At 39.6% G+C, this 19,922-nt stretch overlaps 1 pseudogene; it reads left to right on the top strand.

Annotated features, from left to right (window-relative positions):
* Positions 1–18,361: 18,361 nt before the first annotated feature.
* Positions 18,362–19,214, top strand: LOC125113252 (60S ribosomal protein L9-like; annotated as a pseudogene).
* Positions 19,215–19,922: the final 708 nt, after the last annotated feature.

The following is a 19,922-nucleotide window of genomic DNA, read 5'->3' as shown; positions in this document are numbered from 1 at the left end:
CATGGTTCCTAGTTGGATTCATTAACCACAAAGATTCTTAGATTTATCTTTATTTTCAAAAGATGGAAACATGAAAGTTTCTATGTGCTAAGCAAATTTTCTGCATGATCAGGATCTGAAATAGAATAACAACTGCAACTCTACAAGTAGGTCTGTGTGACATTAAAACATTCAGTTTTATGGGAAAATCAATATTGTAAAAATGGCTATACTACCCAAAGCAATCTACAGATTCAATGCAATCCCTATCAAATTACCCATGACATTTTTAACAGAAGTAGAACAAACAATCCAAACATTTATATGGAACCACAAAAGACCCAGAATCGCCAAAGCAATCCTGAGAAACAAAAACCAAGCAGGAGGCATAACTCTCCCAGACTTCAAGAAATACTACAAAGCCACAGTCATCAAAACAGTGTGGTACTGGTATCAAAACAGACAGACAGACCAATGGAACAGAATAGAGAACCCGGAAATAAACCCTGACACCTATGGTCAATTCATCTTTGACAAGGGAGGCAAGAACATCAAATGGGAAAAAGAAAGTCTATTCAGCAAGCATTGCTGGGAAACCTGGACAGCTGCATGCAAAGCAATGAAACTAGAACACACCCTCACACCATGCACAAAAATAAACTCAAAATGGCTGAAAGACTTAAATATATGACAGGACACCATCAAACTCCTAGAAGAAAACATAGGCAAAACACTCTCTGACATCAACATCATGAATATTTTCTCAGGTCAGTCTCCCAAAGCAATAAAAATTAGAGCAAAAATAAACCCATGGGACCTCATCAAACTGAAAAGCTTTTGCACAGCAAAGGAAACCCAAAAGAAAACAAAAAGACAACTTACAGAATGGGAGAAAATAGTTTCAAATGATGCAACCGACAAGGGCTTAATCTCTAGAATATATAAACAACTTATACAACCCAACAGCAAAAAAACCAATCAATCAATGGAAAAATGGGCAAAAGACCTGAATAGACATTTCTCCAAAGAAGATATACAGATGGGCAGCAAACACATGAAAAAATGCTCAACATCGCTGGTTATAAGAGAAATGCAAATCAAAACTACCATGAGATACCACCTCACACCAGTCAGAAGGGCCATCATTAATAAATCCACAAAGAACAAGTGCTGGAGGGGCTGTGGAGAAAAGGGAACCCTCCTGCACTGTTGGTGGGAATGTCAACTGGTACAGCCACTATGGAGAACAGTTTGGAGATACCTTAGAAATCTATACATAGAACTTCCACATGACCCCGCAATCCCACTCTTGGGCATCTATCCGGACAAAACTCTACTTAAAAGAGACACATGCACCCGCATGTTCACTGCAGCACTATTCACAATAGCCAGGACATGGAAACAACCCAAATGTCCATCGACAGAGGATTGGATTTGGAAGATGTGGTATATATACACAATGGAATACTACTCAGCCATCAAAAAGAATGACATAATGCCATTTGCAGCAACATGGATGGAACTAGAGACTCTCATACTGAGTGAAATGAGCCAGAAAGACAAAGACAAATACCATATGATATCACTTATAACTGGAATCTAATATCCAGCACAACTGAACATCTCCTTAGAAAAGAAAATCATGGACTTGGAGAAGATTCTTGTGGCTACCTGATGGGAGGGGTAGGGGGAGGGAGTGGGAGGGATCGGGAGCTTGGGCTTATCAGACACAACTTAGAATAGATTTACAAGGAGATCCTGCTGAATAGCATTGAGAACTTTGTCTAGATACTCATGTTGCAACAGAAGAAAGGCTGGGGGAAAAATGTAATTGTAATGTATACATGTAAGGATAACCTGACCCCCTGGCTGTACAGTGGGAAAATAAAAAAAAAAAAACCAACCAAACAACAACAACAAAAAAACAAAAACAAAAACAAAAACAAAATTCAGTTTTAAAAATGAGCATTTTAACAAAAGTAACAATGCCATAAAAGGACAAAAATCACCCCAAAATTCTTTTTTTAAAAAATCTTTCTGGCCATGCCCATGGCATGCCGAAGTTCAAACTGGTGCCACAGCAGTGACAATGCTGGATCATTAAGCTGTGGTGCCACTGGGGAATTCCACCAAACACTTCTTTGTAGGGTAGAAACTTGATTATCAGAGACCAAAGTATTGAGGGTTTGCTTAAGGGTTGGGATCTTTTTGTTTTCAATCTAATGTCTCACTTCCACCTGTCCTTGGTGACTATATCTCTCTGATTCAATTTACTGAGATCTCAAATCTTTTAATAAACTGTCTTGAAGGGTTGGAGAGGAATGTCTATTTGGTGTCACGCAGTAGAGATGGGTTATTTGGACATTTCATTTATTGCACCTTTTTCCGCCCCATGTCTGACCTCCAACTGATATATATTTGCTATCACCAATTACTGCAACTTTCTGGGGCTCTATGGCTAGAAACTGCTTGCTTCTGGTTGGAAGATATACAAGTTTCAGCTCCTATAGTTCAGATAGAACACCGTCAAAAGATTTTCATTTTCTGTTCTCTTTGTCCCTATGGATTTATGATTTTCTTTTTGCTCCCTATTGTTGTTTTTGTCATTTTCTGAGAGAGTAAAAGCAAGATACATATGTTTAAACTGACATGTTTAGAGAGAAGTTCAAATATTTAACTTATTTAATTTATTAACAGTCCCATTTGTACTCTGTAAGATAATTTAGGTATCTTTCTTAAGATCATAACAGTCCTCAAAAGGAGATACAAACTTCTTTGTAAATGAGAATCTGAGTTTCAAAAGAAATGAGGAATAGGTCCAACATCACATGAGGGACAAGTTGCTCAGATTGTATTTGGACTTTATTATTTTCTGCGGTACTTTCATAAACATATCATGGGATAATATTTTCCGTTAAAGAAAAAAATTCCTGCCTCGACCCCTGAGGGTCCCTCCTCTAGCGACCCTTCCACCCCTCTCCTCCCTTTTACAGAAAAGTTGCATCTGTTTGCACTTCTTCAGTTTTCTTCTCACATTATTTCTTGAATCTTCTCAAATCAGGCTTTTGCACTTAGCACGTCTTTTAGCTGAGTCTTCGACCTACACCACAGCTCATGGCAATGCCGTATCCTTAATCCACTGAGCAAGGCCAGGGATCGAACCTGCAACCTCATGGTTCCTAGTTGGATTCACTAACCACTGCGGCATGACGGGAACTCCTGCACTTAGCACAGCTATTGAAACCACTTTCATTGAGAAAGCCATAGGCTGCCCTACTGCCTAGTCCACCAGGCAATTCTCAGTGCCTTTACTCAGTCTTTCAGCAGAATGCCACTCTATTGGTTTACTCTTTCTAGAAACACTGCCCCCATTGTGATTTTTTCTCCTTTCATAGGCTATCCGTTATAGGCTCCTTCTCCAAATCATTTCTCTTTGTGACTTCCACATACTGGAATGCTCCAGAGCTCAGTCCCTGGACCTCTTTTCCCTTTTGTATTTTTATTTCCTAGATAATACAGTCATTTCTGAGGCTTCAATACCATCTGTACACTGATGAGGCCAACATTTGTTCTCCACTGAACCTCAGACTTGCATTTTCAACTACCTGCTCAACAGCTTCACCCAACAGTTTAACAGACTTCTGAAATTTAATGTGCCGGGGGTGGGGGGGGCTCTTGATTTTTCCCTTTCCTACCTATTCTTCCCTTGGTATCCCTGATTTTTGTAAACGGTTCCTCTGACATCTGATATTTCTCCATCTCCAAACCTTGAAATCATCCTTGGTAACCCTCTTCTCACACTTCACATCCAATCCATTAGAAAATCCTGCTGTCTCTTCCCTTAAAATGGATTCCACATATGGTCTTTCTAATCGCTTTTATCGCAAGTTGTTCTTCTCTCTTGCCTTGTCTAAGACATAGCATCCTAGTCTCCCGGCTCCCATAGTTGCCTAACTATAGTTTATTCTTACATGGTAGACAAAAAGTTATTTTAAGAATGTAAGAACTTCCATATGACACCACAATCCCACTCTTGGGCATCTATCCGGACAAAACTCTACTTAAAAGAGACACGTGCACCCGCATGTTCATTGCAGCACTATTCACAATAGCCAGGACATGGAAACAACCCAAATGTCCATCGACAGAGGATTGGATTCGAAAGATGTGGTATATATACACAATGGAATACTACTCAGCCATAAAAAAGAATGACATCATGCCATTTGCAGCAACATGGATGGAGCTAGAGAACCTCATACTGAGTGAAATGAGCCAGAAAGACAAAGACAAATACCATATGCTATCACTTATAACTGGAATCTAATATCCAGCACAAATGAACATCTCCTCAGAAAAGAAAATCATGGACTTGGAGAAGAGACTTGTGGCTGCCTGATGGGAGGGGGAGGGAGTGGGAGGGATTGGGAGCTTGGGCTTATCAGACACAACTTAGAATAGATTTACAAGGAGATCCTGCTGAGTAGCATTGGGAACTTTGTCTAGATACTCATGTTGCAACAGAAGAAAGGGTGGGGGAAAAATGTAATTGTAATGTATACATGTAAGGATAACCTGACCCCATTGCTGTACAGTGGGAAAAAATAAATAAATAAATAATTAAAAAAAAAGAATGTAAATGAGATAATGCTATATTCTGCTTAAAAGCATCACATTGCTCTTTTCTATTTTCTTCATAGCACTCACCATCTCACCACAATGGAACGTTATATAACTCTTTGCTAGTTTGATTATTTTCTTTCTTTACCTCCAGAATGTAAGCTCCATGAAGGCAGAGACATTGTTGGTCTTGTGCACATCTGCCGTTTAGACTGCTAAAACCAAAATACCATTCTGACTGTGTCTTACTGTTCTGGAGGCTGGGAAGTCCAAGATCAAGATGTGGGAAGATGTGCTATCTGGTGAGAGCCTCACTTCATGGTTTATAAATGGCTGTCTTCGAGTTCCCATTGTGGCTCAGTAGGTTAAGAACCCAACTAGTATCCATGAGGATGTGGGTTTGATCCGTGGCCTCGCTCAGTGGGTGACTTAACAGGATCCAGCATTGCTGTGAGCTGCAGAGTAGCTTGCAGACGTGGCTTGGATCTGGTGTTGCTGTGGCTGTGGTGTAGGCCGGCAGCTGCAGCTCCAATTTAAACCCTAGATGGGAACTTCCATATGCTGCAGGTGCAGCCCAGAAAGAAAAAAAAAAGAAAAAGAAAAAGAAGATGGCTACTTTTCTTTGTGCCCTTATATAGTGGAAGGGGTGCAGGAACTCTGTAGGGTCTCTTTTATAAGGGCGCTCATCCTATTCATGAGGGCTCCTCTCCCATGACCTAGTCACCAGCCCCACCTTCTAGTACCACCACACAGGGGATTAGGCTTTCTTTTTTTCTTTCCTTTTCCCTAGTTTTAGAAGTTTTATTTATTTATTTATTTATTTTTTGTCTTTTTGCTATTTCTTTGGGCCACTCCCGCGGCATATGGAGGTTCCCAGGCTAGGGATCGAATCGGAGCTGTAGCCACCGGCCTACTCCAGAGCCACAGCAACGCGGGATCCGAGCCGCGTCTGCAACCTACACCACAGCTCATGGCAACGCCGGATCCTTAACCCACTGAGCAAGGGCAGGGACCGAACCCGTAACCTCATGGTTCCTAGTCGGATTCGTTAACCACTGCGCCACGACGGGAACTCCCTAGAAGTTTTATTGAAGCATACTTGATTTACAATGTTGTGATAGTTTCTGCTGTACAACAAAGTGATTCAGTTATATATATACACATATCCATTCTTTTTCGGATTTTTTTCCCACATAGATTATCACAGAATAATCTGGCAGCTCCCCACTGGCCAGTCATTCCATTCACCACAGCGTGTGTGTGCTGATCCCAGACCTGTCCATCCCCACCCCCACCTGTTCCCTTTGGTAACCATAATTTTGTATTCTTTTTCTTTTTGCTTTTTAGGGCTGTACATGTGACATATGGACGTTCCCATGCCAGGGGCTGAATCAGAGCTGCACCTTCCAGCCTATGCCACAGTTCATGGCAACAATGGATCCTAAACTCACTCAGTGAGGCCAGGGATCAAACCTGTATCTTCATGAATGCTTGTCAGCTTCATTACTGTTGAGCTACAGTGGGAACTCTCCATAATCTTGTTTTCAAAGTTAGTGGACCTGTTTCTCTTCTGCAAATAAGTTCGTTTGTATCTTTTTTTTTTTTTTTTTTTAGATTCCACACATAAGTGATATCATATGATGTTTGTCTTTCACTGTCTAGCTTCACTTAGTAAGATAACCTCTAGGTCCATCCAGGTTGCTGCAAATGGCAGCAACATAGAAATTTTGAAGGGACACAAACATTCAGTCTCTAGCATCCTTCGTATCATCAGTGATTAGGAGAGGGGTTGGTACTTAGGAGATGCTAGTGAACATTTAATGAATGAATAAACGGTCTTGAAAGCAGCCCACTCCTGGGATCTTATAATTGTTTTTTCAAACACCATTGCTTACTGCATCCTCCTGCCTTATCCTAAATAGCCACTCTCCCACGGATCTCTCAGATATATAAAAATTTAATGTTATGCGATTTGTTCTGTTGCCCTATTCAATTTATTTAAATATGGTTTAGAAAGCTGGATAATGGAATAAAGTGTATAATAAATAGATGATTGAATTACTTAAAATATGGTTATTGTGCCTTTTCCTGTAAAACAATCCCCGTTTATGAACAGAATTCTGTCATGGCATTTTTAGGGAGGAGAAAATTTGACTTAAATTATTTCATCTTACAGAAAGTTTTCTTTGGACCTGAGCCGTGGTAAAGACATAGGTACCTTTTTGTACTTTGCGCCGTCTACATATGTGTGAGTGTGTGTGAGTGTGTGTGTGTGTGTGTGTTTTAGAAGCTGAGGCAGTTACACAGTGGAGGGTATAGTCTCTGCCTGACCCATGTAGCATGTGCTTAATTCAAATTTTCTGATAAAGAAAAAAATGCTTCACTAGCGGATGCCCTTCATTTAAAACTGAGAACGTGGTCATTGTTAGAACATAATCAGAGCAAAGAGAAAATATTATTTATGACCAGCTGAATTAGGCACAAAATTTGTTTACTACTTTTACGCGACACTTTCCCTCTTTTTCTTGGAAGTGTTTGTGCAATGAGTTTTACACATGTATATAACAAAATGACGAGTTCTCCATAGACAGGAGTCGATCAGTTTAGCTTAAAAGCATATGGCAATTTACATACAAACTGCTTTAGGTCTGGAATAATAAAAATGTCAGTACCAACAGGAAATGTTAAAACATGGTGATATTTTTATACCATGTAAATTTACTGTCCCATTAAAATTAAAGTTATAAAGGAATATGATTGACACCGCACAGTGTAGTTGCCAAAGAGACTGGGTAACACCGCTGGAATCATACCTCCGCTTTCAGGCTGAGGGCTGTTTCATGGGTAAGTCTTTTGACTGCTGCCATGCTGTAATCCCATATTAAGCCTACCCAGAAAGCATGAAGAATGTTCTGGATGTATCGACTTGTGTGTAAACAAGTTTTCTTCTCTGTCTTCCTCAGAGGAAGGGGGGTGAAATATTGGTCGGTTTCTCCATTCTAGTTGCTGCCCTCTGTGGAGATTATTATGGTTTGGTGCTTCTGAGATCCTGAAAGAGAGCTTGTTTTCAGATCACTTTCCCGGGTTATACAAGCCTACAAGGTCCTTAGTGAATGAAAACTGAAGAGACTTACATTGGCCTCTTCAAATGGAATAAAATAGACTCGGCAAGGAAGGAAACAGGGAAAGGAGACAGGTCTGAACAAAGGACGTGCCACAGAGACAGTAGATCGTGTATGATTTACTCAAGGCTCATGTTTTTATTCCCTCTAAATTTTGAAGGAGGTGAAAGATATGTGTGAACACCGAGGAGTATATATAAAAACAAATGTGTGCATAAAATTTTGTATCTAAACCATCTGAAATAACTCAAGTCTGTCAGCTGGATTCCCTTGAAAAAAGAATTGATGGGGAGAAATTCTTTAAAGTAGTTGTAGGCTCTTTGGGGATCAGAGAATGAATTTCGACTTGTGTTTAGAGACTACATTAATATGAGCAGTACAAAGATCTAGATAACATAGCCCCACCATAAAAAAGCAGATAAAACCAGGAGAATGGAAAATTTTCTATCAGCTCAAAACTTGCTCAGGGATCAACAGGGAGTCGTTCTGCTGAGCTTTTCAAGCACAGAGGTGTCTACTGGTCTTTCTTGATGAAATGCTGAGATGGGAGGTAAATTGGGGGCATTTCACGCCTTTGGAGCAGACAGATAGGTGTCTAGTCCTACCAGCACTAATTATAAATAACGCTCTCCTGGAGTGGCTCTGTTCTCAGGCCTCTGCAATTAGACACTATGCTGCCCCTCCCAGCCCAACGGTGGGCATTTCAGAGTCTGCACCTCACTGCTAGGAGATGAGATTCTTCAGAAGGCCTGCAAGAAGTGAATTCCTTCCAGCAGCCCTCACTCTGGTTTATAGCCCTTTTGCCAAAATGAGGTAAAAGAGGTAGTGACAGGGTCAGGTCAACCCAAACCAAAAGTCCTTCCTGCTTATGATGTTTTCTAAAACTGGCTTCTAAAACCCTCTCTATGGAAACATTCAAAACTGATCTGAACATCTCCTGTCTCCACAGAGTAGAGTCAAGATAACTAGCTTTCATATCCCCCATGGTTATACAAGGTAGTGTTACTGTTACCATTTAAAAGAGAAGGAGCCCTTTGTGGCTCAGTGGGCTAAGAACCTGAAGTTGTCTCTGTGAGGATGCAGGTTCCATCCCTGGCCTCGCTCAGTGGGTTAAGGATCTGGCATTGCTGCGAGCTACGGTGTGGGTCGCAGATGCTGCTCCAATCCAGTGTTGTAGTGTCTGTGGCATAGGCGGCCTGCGGCTGCAGCTCAGCTCTAAACCCTAGCCCAGGAACTTCCACATGGTGCAGGTACAGTCATAAAAAGAAAAAAAAAAAAAAGAGAGAGAGAGAAGAAAAGAAACTTGAGGCTGAGAGATACCGAGTAATTAGCCCAGGTGGTATAGCACTGTGTGAATCCAGGAATTAACTTGCTCCCAAACGGAAACAGTAATGTCAACACTATGCTCAATAAATATTTGTGATATAAATTGATAAGTGGGATAGTTTCAAATCCATTGTTGTTAGCATATAAGTAATATTTTGCTTTTGCCCAGTAGTAGAATCATCTTCAGAAATGATAGAAATCATTTATTACCACCAAGCATATTGCTGATAATAAATCACATTCCTTCATAATAAACTGGCACTTTAAAATTAGAAAGGCACTTTACAAAGAGAGGTTTTATCTGTATTACCTACTTAGTTCTTACAAGAATTTTATGAGGTAAATAAACACCATTGTCTCTCTTTTATAAAGCTATGGAGGCTTATGACTTGCCAGTATCTGTCCACTGCCAGTAATTTTTTGAACTGTAAGAAATCAGGATCTTCTGGAGTTCCCGTCGTGGTGCAGTGGAAAGGAATCCAACTAGTATCCATGAGGATGAGGGTTTGACCCCTGGCCTTGCTCAGTGGGTTAAGGATCCAGCATTTCAGTGAGCTGTGGTGTAGGTCTCAGATGAGGCTCGGATCCCGTGTTGCTGTGGGCTGTTGCTGTGGGCTGTGGCTGTGGCCATCAGCTGTAGCTCCAATTCAACCCCTAGCCTGGGAACTTCCATATGCTATGGGTGCGGCCTTAAAAAGTAAAAAAAAATTGCATATCATGACTATCTGTCAACACAGCACAACAGGAAAGAATTTGTTCTGTGCTGCCTCTCCCCTGCTCCTCCTAGAATGTCCAGATTATGTCTGCATGTGTGGCATCCCCTGAAGCTGCAGGGCAGGAAGTGAGCAGCATAAACGTGGGGCTGAGGCAAGGTTGCTGTCAGGTTGCTTCTGTGTGAGACTGGCTGGGACCCACAATAAAATCATCACTGCAGCAGGAGCTGAACTGAGAGACAGGTAGGACAAGAGATTTGGGAGTTATATATTAGGTTCAATACAGACACAGTAACAAATAAACAACCACAAAAATAAATTAAATATCCAAAAAAAAGTCAAGAAGCATTACAAAAGGGACAAATGGAAATAAAAAAGATGGTAACATGTCCAACTATATCAATAATACAATGACGAAAAATAGATTAAATATACTAGTTAAAGATAGGGATGATCAGATTGGGTTAAAATATTCTAGTTTACATCTAAAATATAAATGCATGGAGTTTCTGCTGTTGTGCAATGGGTTAAGGACTTGGCTTTCCCACAGTTGTGGCATAGGTTGCAGCTGTGTCTTGGATTCAGTCCCTGGCCTGAAAACTTCCATATGGCATGGAGTAGCCAAAAAGGAAAAAATAATATAAATGCATAGAATGGCCTAAAGCATAAAAGAACATGATACCAAGTCAATGCCAACCAAAATAAGGGTGGTGTGGATATATTATCAGGCAAAAGAAGCTTTAAGACAAACAGCATAATTGGGAATGTAAAAGGTCACTAAATAATGATAAAAAACTGAAATTTTCAGGAAGATACAAAAACTCTAAACTTGTATGTCTCTAATAAAATCTTAAACATATAATACAAGAATTGATAGAACTAGAGGAAAGTAAGTCTACCAGCAATGATGAAAATTTTATTACACCTGTCTCGTCGCATTCAAGAGAAAAATATTTAATAAAGATGTAGAAATTTGCACAACAATTTGGTCTAATAGAACTCTGCATCAAACTCCTAAGGAATACACATTCTTTTTAAGTACACATAGAACCTTTACAGAAAATGGCTATGAACTAGGTTAAAAAGTGAGTCTCAATAAATTTCAAAAAATTAGTTTTATATACACTGACTTCTACATCTCCCAGATCCTCAGAAATTCTGGAGCTTTCTGTTAAATGTTTGAGCAGCAATAATCCGTGGGTTAACTCCACGTGGAGAGACTCTGGTATACAGCCTTGGCTGGTGTGTTGGGAAAGGGGGTGAATAGGCTTGGTTGCAAGTGGAATTATGAGGTGATGAACTACGTCCAATGAAGCCTTGACTACAAAGATTAAACACTTGCAGAAAATGCAAGGAAACCAGCAGCTAGACAAGAGCTGCATAGAATTCAGTTAATCAGCAGCTTCTAGTAAGGGTGGTTACCAGAAATCTAGCTGAACCAAGGTGAGGAGATGTTTAGTTTATTAGAGAGGAATGAAAGATTTTTAGGTGTTGAACTATGTCAGAGGAGGTCAGATTATGTGAGTTAATGCGAAACTAACCAACTCTGCAATGGCTGTTTCATGCTGTGTCTACAATTTAAGGCCATTTTTTCCAGGTATGTGCTATGTGTAGAGCCACATACAATTTTAATTTTCTGGATAATATCCTCATTTTGATTCTTTTCCTATCTTTTCTTGTTGCTCAATCTGTACAGTTGATGGCAGTCTCTTAATTCTTACTGCTTACGTTTGAGTTATTAACCTAGATGATATGAAATTGGATGGACATTTGTATGTAAAATCCTTTGATTTTTCTTCCTTTAAGAATGGTTGATAATTCTGAGGATAGGGAATATATTAAGTGTTGCTTGGGCACTAAACTTTACTACTGACATTACCTATTAAGTATCTCTAAAGGAAATAATAAAATAGCAGCTTTTTAGAGCCCATTTGTGACTCATAAAATATGGGTTAAAACCTCCCATTTTATTGCGCTTTTACTTCTGTAATTATTACTGTAAGTGATAGAACAGTGCCGGGCAATCAAGAAATCAACGCTGTCAACTATGCTTGAAAGACTATGAAAGTCTGAAGAACAGCCTGATAAAATGAAAAAACCCAAACAGATCAAATGAAGAGGGGACAAAAACAAAGACCGAACTTCAAATACAGTAAAGCAATCAAAATAACACTAAAATCAGAGATCTGCAGAACTCTGAGTCCGTATAAACCTGCTCATCCCTGATTCGGCACCCAAGGATGATCCCAGGAGCTTTGCTCAATGTCTCCACATCTTAATGTGCTCATTCAGTACATGGGGCATTATAATGGTATATAATGAATTTTGTGTTTTATGGGGGCTAAGTGAATAGATGTATATAAATATATTAACACCAGTTCTGGCATACAGCAGATGTCAGTAAATGTTAGCTAATATTAATTAATATCATTATTATGATGATGATTATTAATAATAATTGTGTCTTATACGTGGCCCCTTAAGTTGTACTGTGATGTGTCTGAAGTGGTGTTTATTTTTATTTTTATTTGTCTTTTTAGGACTGAACCGGAGGCATATGGAGGTCCCCTGGCTAGGGGCCACTGGCCTATGCCACAGCCACAGCACTGAGGGATCCGAGCTGCGTCTGCAACCTACACCATAGCTATCTGGCAACCCCTCCTTAACCGGCTCAGCAAGGCCAGGGATTGAACCCGCATCCTCATGATTACTGGTCGGGTTCGTTAACCACTGAGCCATGACAGGAACTCCCTGATGTAGTCTTTATGAAGCTCTTTTATCTGTAGCTAATTTTTTTTCCTACCCTGATATGTGGTTGAACTAGTAATCACAGTTGACTTACCGTAAAAAGCCTATTCTCACTTGCTTTTGTTGCGAGAGGATGCTATTCAAATGCCCAGTATCTGGGCAAAAGTAAAGAACAATAAAACGTTTAAAAATCAATATTTTATCTAACCAGCTTTTTGCCACCACCGAGTAACATTATTTTTATAGCTTTATTGAGGTATAATTGAGAAAAACTACTGATCTCCTTCGTGTCACTATAGTTTCATTTACATTATACACTATTATATAAATGAAATAGTATGATTATACTCTTTTTTGGTCTGGCTTCTTTCAGCATAATTATTTTGAATTGGTATATAGCAATAGCTTATTCCTTCTTATTTCTGAAGAAATTCATTTCTTTTTATTCCTGGTACTAATCTATTGTATGGGCATAGCCCAACTTACTTATCCATTCATCAGTTGTCGATGGACGTTTGGGTTGTTTCCAGTTTTAGTTGATACAGATAAAGCTGTTATGAACATTTCTATGCCAGTTTTTGGGTACACATATACTTTCATTTCTCTTAGGTGAATACTTAAGAGTAGAATTGCCGAGTTGTATGGTAGGTGTATGTTTAACTTTTAAAAAACTGTCAAACTCTTCCAAATTGATTGCATAATTTTATATTCCGAGAGTATATGAAAGTTCCAGGAGCTGCCCATCCTCACCAACACACTTGGTGTGGAGAGTCTTTTAGCCATTCTAGTGGCAAAGCAGTGAGATCTCATTGTGGTTTTCATGTGCATTTCACTAACGATTGATATTGGGCATCTTTTGATGTGCTTATTTGTCATCATATCTCCTTTGATTATATACCTTTTCAAAGTTTTTACCCATTTAAAAAAGTGAGTTGTCTTCTAATTGAATTTTAAGAATTCTTCGTATAATCTAGATCCTTTTTTTATATTCATGCTTTGCAAATGTTTATTCCCAGCCTAAGGTTTGTCTTTCATTTTTAGTGTCTTTTGAAGAAAAATATTTTAATTTTGATAACATCCAACTCATTATTTTATCTTATAGTTTGTGATTTGTGTGTGTGTGTCCTATTTTAGAACTCTCTCCTAAACCTAGGGTCACTAAGAATTTTTCTGTTTTCTTCTAGAATTTTTGTAATTTTAACCATTACATTTAGGTCAATGGTTCATTTTGAAATAAATTTTGTACCACCAATCATTGCTTAGCAAACTTTGAAAAGAGTCTTAAAGGAAAAATATATAGATCAGTGGATGAATTGTTAAGGTGTCAGTTCACCCCAAATCGATCCCAATAAGAATCTCAGTAGCCTTTTTTGGTAAAAATTGAAAAGGTAATTTTAAAATTTATATGGAAAAGACCTAAAGTAGCCAAAACAACTGTAAAAAGAACAAATTTGGAAGTCTTAGGCTACCTTATATCAAGACTTCCTATAAAGCTATGGTAATCAAGAAAATGTGAAATTGATCTATAGATAAGCAAATACATTAATGGAACAGAATAGGAATACAGAAATAAACCCACACACATATGGTCAATTGATTTTCACCAAGTGTGCCAAGGCAGTTTAATGAGGAGGAAAAAATAATGTTTTCAACAAATGATGCTGGAACAATTGGATATTTGTATGCAATGAAATGAACCTTGACATTGTAGACGTTTTAATGAGTCATTGAGGTGTTTTAATGGATCTAACCATTATCTAATAAGATATCATGGTTTGAAAAGCTTTTCAGATAATAAATAATTAGAAATAAATTGTTTAATTTCAAAAGTTTAAAAATTTGAATTATCGCCAGCCAGCCAACTGAGAAAAATTCGTGTAAATGATCATATAAATTTCAATCAATATTGACAAATATAATTCATCACTTTCTGGTGTGTCTTCTATAAAAATATGAAGAAAACTCAATATAATTCCAACATATGGAAAATGAACACAGCTAAATAGAGTCACATTCTCTACACATTCTCTACAGTCATCATTCTGTACACATAGGCAAACCAATTGATCAATGCATCTTTTAAAAGACTGAATGAAGGACAAGATTAGGATGTTTTGTGAACAGCCTGCTAGATCAGTAAAACAAAACTTTTTTGTATCATTATATTTACTTCTTTTATGTCCAGAGGGAGCCTGTAGTAGCAAGGATAAAGTTGAGAAAAGAAGGTGAAAGATTTAGCAGTTGAAAAAAAAATTGTAATCAGTTCTCTAGTACTATTTGTATTTAACTCTCCATTCTCTGGCTGTTGTCACTGCCTCATGACAAAACGACAAAAACAACTTGTTTTCCTTCTGTGTCTTTTTCCCATTTAAACCACATGCAGATTTGTTAGAGTCCTTGCTGCTTTCCAGGCCAGTAGATGGCATTCTTATTCTTGTTTTTATCTCTAATGGGCTTAGACATGATAAATGTAATACTGTGTGCTGGACTTACGTTCCGTTCTGGTTCCTACAGTGCAGGATGAACCATTTCTTGTGCACTTGGAACAGAGAGGAGCACACTCACGAGAAGGATAAATCCACAGTGCTTGGAAAAGCTGAGATGTGTCCAAAGACCGGTAGTTTCTTTGTTTTTTCTTTGCTGAGTCTAGTGATAGTAGGAGTTTTTGGTGAGGGATAGACTGAAACTTGGCCATTCAAACTATCTTCATCTCTGCAGAGCAGCATGGTTACCTGTAGGTTAACTCCACCACTTCTGGGTGATGATGGCTCTGGCTTTCAGGCTGTCTCTGCTTCTTGCTCCCCTATGTGGAGCAGCTTCTGGACACTTGGGAACATTGACCTTGTGGCAACAGGATTGGGTTCTGGGTCTGCATGCCAGCCTTGTTGGATGTTCCCTGTTCACCCAGTGGCTTGGTCCTGACAACTCTGCTGCCCTGATGTATTCCCTTGGCAGAGCCAGGGTTCCTCCTCTAGCTCTGCAGGTGCTGAAATCCGCTGATCTCAGCCACGGCCTCCATTTGGCCCTGGCTTCAGCCATCCACCAAATAGCCTCTGCTTCAGGGGTCACTGTACCCTCAGTAGGGAAACCTCTGGCCAACCTCCTCACTTGCTTTGGGCAGTGATGTGGCTCCCTCACTGAAAGCATCTGTCAATGTCTGCATCCCTTCCACACCCTCCAAATCAAGCCACCAGAATCTCAGGGCCACCATTTCTGGCCTTCTTCCTATATGTGCCCCACTGCCAATTCTATTCTTCCGTGATACCATGTTCTGGGTACAGGCATGGTGGAAAATGGCATCTCCCCAGGATTCCCAAAGGGAAATTGGTGGAGAGGTCCCCGCCTTTAGCTCAACTTTCCATCTCTGGGATGGCTACACACTCACCAGATCTTCAGGGGCCAGTCATACCTCTTCTCAAACCTTCTTCCTTCAAATTTTTGTCCTCAGAAAGGGAACATTTTACCTGTTCCTAGAAAGTGAAATTCTTCCCATTGATGTTTGTTGAAAACTTCCCTTAATATTTTTCTTACCATACAATGTTTATGATCTCTCCCCAGTCGGCAGGTCACAGGTTTGGCAATGTCCTGCAAAATGAGCCTGTTGTTTGTATACTTTCAAATAATCCCCACATCTATGCTGTGGGATTTCTTGGTACAAGCGTCTCCATTATTGATAGATCTGGGGACACCAAGTTGCCCAGGCATTTTTTTGAGAACGGAATTGTACTATACTGTCTTCTATTCCTGTCTTTTTGCCCTTTTATCTATTGAACTATTTTCTCATGGATTTGAATTGATGTATTTCTGATATGATTAGGGTTATCAACAGCCGGAGATGCCAAGTGATTCACAAAGAGTCTCAGAGTGGAAACTAGGTAGATTGAGACCTCTAATCTTCTGTCTAGAACTTTCTTGGGCCATAAGATTACGGTCTCATTAATTAATCCATTGCTTTTTAATCTGGAAATCAGTGTCCAAATAATAATTATTTTTTATTATTGCTGATGTAAATTGGTTCAGGAAGGCCTGATTGTGCCTGAGTGAAGTGACACATTGAATTTCTAAATCTGCAAACCTGTAAGATGGGGACCTCGCTAAAGCTACAGCCACCTTAGGAGGCAGAGCCTAAGGAACACTTTCAACTATACCCATATTTCCCCTTCAGACCCAAGGCACTATGGCTTTCCTTGGTTTCTTATTCCATGTTTATCCATTCTTGTAGTCATGCTTTGTTTACAGTATTGTCTGTGTATAAATGTATATATAAAATAATATGAACATAAATAATATACATATAATATATATTTTAATGCAAACGTCTTAGATTTCAAAATGCATTTTGGAACACTCCATCTTGCCTGGAACCAGATAATAAAGTGAATCGAACATGTAAAGCAAAAGCAGAAACCATTTTATCTTCTTCTCTTAATGTAGCAAATCTTGTTTAAGGGGAAGGAAATTAGCATTTCCTATGCAACATTAGAAAAAAAAATTCCGATGTCAAGAGCAAATTTTATGATCCAATTCCCCCAATTTGAGTTGTTCTGATCTGCCTAACTGTTATCCTTTTTAAATCAAGAAAATAACGTGAGGGGTAATGGTTGAGTTGTGAATGATAAACTCTGTGTGTGTATTAGGGAGAGAACGCAATTGACTTAACTAGGTGTGCAGCCCTGTGCACATTTGTGTCTGAGGTCCAAATCGAGCCCTTAACAGGCAAGATTCTTTAATATAAATGAGAAATAGGCTTTATCCTGCCATAATGACCTGCAGCCTCTCAGACATGGCTCTCCACAGACCGATCAGTCCACAAAAAGGTTGGCCAGCTCACTGAAGCCATTATCTTTTATTTATGCAGATCAGATTGTGACAATCCTTGGAATTTTTTGTTTTATCTTTTTTTTTTTTTAAATCCTCTTGATATGGTTCTTTCTTTCTGCTTCTGTATAGGCAGCTCCCCAAACAACCATTTTCATGACTTCCCAAGTCATTGAATGAAAATATTAGAGTATAATTTGGTTAGCTTGTATTACTCCATGAAGAAAAGAAAACTGTTTTAATTTTGGAAACTACTAGATAAAGGAAGAGGAAAAAAAAATTCCTTAATTTTTTAAACCACACAGGGAGTCATCTAGTGTGCTGACACACTCACCAGCACCAAATCCCAATAGTTTACACTTTCATTATTTAATACGCCCTCTGGAGTTTTGGATGTGGCTCAGAAAAAAAAAAATTTAAACAAATTTCTTACATATGACCCTAATTTCAATGGACGTGTTCTAAAAAACCTTAGCTTTCTTCCTTTACATTTCCCATTAGTCAATATTAGTTACATATTCATAAATGAGAATTTAAATAACATACATCTTGTAAAAAAAAATACCAGGGTAAAAAAAATACTTTTTTTTAAAGTGGGTATGCTTCCAGTAATCTTCCCCTCTTGGGGAGTAGGGGGGATGTTTAATGGTAGAAGTTGAAAGAAAACGAGAATGTTACTTCTGACTGTGGCACTTGGGTCTCCATTGCATCTTACATTTTTTTTTCCTGTGGTGCTGTTCTTTTTAGCTTTTATCCAAGCCAAAAAGCAAGGCAAGAAGCCCACTGAGAGATCAGACAACCACCATAGTAGGAAGGATTTTCCCGCCTGATTTGGGGTTGTGCTGAATTCCGCTGAACTCGGGATTTTTATTCCTCTGTTTAACCCATGAGCATTTTATTGAATGTTAACTATTACAGTTCAGTTACTCTGCTAGGTGTTATGGCAGATGCAAGAAAGACTCAAATATGATCCTTGCCTTTATTCACTCACTTGATACAAATTTGCTATCCTTGTTTGCCCCATTGCCTGGGAGAATGAAGACCATTGTCAGCAGTCAGACTGTGGACATTCCAGAAAATGCTGACATCACTCTAAAAGGACACACAGTCATCGCGAAGGGCCCCAGAGGCACTCTGAGGAGGGACTTCAACCACATCAATGTAGAACTCAGGCTCCTTGAAAAGAAAAAAGAGGCTCCGGGTTGACAGACGGTGGGGAAATAGAAAGAAACTGGCTATTGTTCGCATCGTCCGGGGTTATGTACAGAATATGGTCAAGGGTGGTACACCGGGCTTCCGTTACAAGATGCGGTCTGTGTACGCTCACTTCCCCGTCAATGTCATTATTCAGGAGAGTGGCTTTCTTGTTGAAATCTGAAATTTTGGGGCTGATACATTCATCCACAGGGTTTGGATGAGGCCAGGGGTTGCTTGTTCAGTATCAAGCCCTTGAAGATGAGCTGATTCTAGAAGGAAACGGCATTGGACTGGTATCAAATTCAGCTGCTTGGATTCAGCAAGCCACGGCAGTTAAGAACAAGGGTATCAGGAGTTTCCGTGGTGGCTCAGTGGTTAACGACTCCGACTAGGAACCACGAGGTTGTGGGTTCGATACCTGGCCTTGCTCAGTGGGTTAAGGATCTGGCATTGCCATGAGCTGTGGTGTAGGTTGCAGACGTGGCTCAGATCCCACGTTGCTGTGGCTCTGGCATGGGCTTGGCGGCTGCAGCTCCAATTGGATCCCTAGCCTGGGAACCTCCATGTGCTGCAGGTGCGGCCCTAGAAAAGGCACAAAGACAAAAAAAAAAAAAAAAAAAAGAACAAGGATATCAGAAAATTTTTGGATGGTATCTATGTTTCTGAAAAAGTTCAGCAGAATGATGACTAAGATCTGAGCTGTTCAGCTAGAGACAACGAGATGCCAGATGATTCCTCAGACTCATTTGTGATGTTTTATGATAAAATAGAAAGTCTATTGACTTAAGAAATTTTTTGCTATCTGCTGGCCTAACAACAAAGAACCAGACCCTGTGATCTTTACAGTCTAGTGGGAAAGACAATCTGAATAAGAAGCAGGCTCAGCTGTATGGGCTACTGTTAAAGTAGAAGTAGTGGGTGTTATGGGAGCATAACACACAGGATGCTAACCTGGTGTGTATGTGCAAAGGTCAGCAAAGGTCTCCCTGAAGTGATAAAGTTTATGTTGAGACCAGAAGCATGAGACCAAGTTAGATGCTGGGGACGGTGGGAGAAGGAGGGTGTCCCGAGAAGATAGGACTCAGCTGTGTGAGGCTGAGTTGAGTGGTGTGTGGGAGGAACCAAAAGAAAGCTCAAAACCAGGTAAGACTCAGTTCCTTTTTCTCATTCAGATCATGAATTTCAAGGGCTGCTCTTAAGTGGACATGAGTGGCTGCCTTCAGTGATGGGAAGAGATGAGCTGCATTAGGAGCAACGTGCCATGTGCAATGCCCATCACCCTGGGAGGAGTGGGCAAGACCCTGAGAAGCAGAGGCGGGGGAGGGGAAAGAGTTCACAAAGTACATTGTTTGGGATGAAGGTAAGATAAAGAACCAGCAACCCATAAAATATTAATTGA

The sequence above is a fragment of the Phacochoerus africanus genome, chromosome 13 (assembly GCF_016906955.1).
Source record: "Phacochoerus africanus isolate WHEZ1 chromosome 13, ROS_Pafr_v1, whole genome shotgun sequence".
Taxonomy (NCBI): Eukaryota; Metazoa; Chordata; class Mammalia; order Artiodactyla; family Suidae; genus Phacochoerus; species Phacochoerus africanus.
The sequence above is the reverse complement of the archived record's forward strand: the minus strand, read 5'-3'. Positions and strand labels throughout refer to the sequence as shown.